Below are 991 nucleotides of genomic sequence, written 5' to 3'. Positions count from 1 at the left end.
TATTCAGAGTGAACAGTGATTTATTTGGCTTCCTGTTGAAGAAACAGTAATTTAAAAAGTGACTGAAGAAAGGCAGGGGAGATTTGGGGAATGAACTGGTAGTCCAGGTGATGGCCTGAGGGAAATGGTGCATTTGAGACAAGCAATATTCTCTGGCATGAACAGACATAATTCTCTCTGTCTCCCAGCCCACTGGCTCAGTTCCTAAGGCAGACAATTGTGGAGTTCAGCAGTTGCTGGAAATCTTGACCATAAAAAATACATTGTTTGTTTGCCAGTGTTCATGGTAAAGGGAACACTGTAGTATGAGCTCCTTCTTCTAGAAAACAAGAGGAGAGGTCTTATAAAATTATGGAAGACAAGCTTCCTTGGAGGGGAAAATCTAATGTAAAGAGCCACACTTAGAGTCTACTAGAAAACATATTTATTTTTATCCTCAGCTAATAGCCTAAAAATACATTTCATTCTTTGATAACAATATTATTAAACTACTCAATTACATATACTGAAGCAGTGGGAAGGTTTAAACATTAGTAGTTCATTTCCTTGCTAATAGTCTGGCATTTTCAATACCCTGAGCCTTCAGGGCTAGCAGCCCAAACTTCTGCCCATTCTCTCCTGCACAAGGTGCTCACGTGTGAAGGCCTCCAGCAAGAGTTCATGCTTTGTACCACAGCAAGAAACTGTAACTGGGATATCAACCCCCTGCATAATATCATTTCTATTCTCACATCTTGTCAAACTTCAGAATGTGCTTGATATGACTATGGAGCAAGCAATGAAGCAAACCCAGCTACTTCTGTGGCATGTCAAGTGGAGAGAAAGACCTGTTCTGATTTTTGTATCAAAGCTGAGTTTTATGACAGGTCATAGAAGGAAAATATGCAGAACTCCACCTCTATTTTTGGAACAAATCAAAGTTACTCAGGACTTAAATAACAGCATTTGGAGCTGTGATAGTATGAGATCAAAGTTTCTTGACTCTGCCAGT

This window comes from Zonotrichia leucophrys, chromosome 10 (genome assembly GCF_028769735.1).
Source record: "Zonotrichia leucophrys gambelii isolate GWCS_2022_RI chromosome 10, RI_Zleu_2.0, whole genome shotgun sequence".
Classification (NCBI taxonomy): domain Eukaryota; kingdom Metazoa; phylum Chordata; class Aves; order Passeriformes; family Passerellidae; genus Zonotrichia; species Zonotrichia leucophrys.
Note: the sequence above shows the minus strand (reverse complement) of the source record.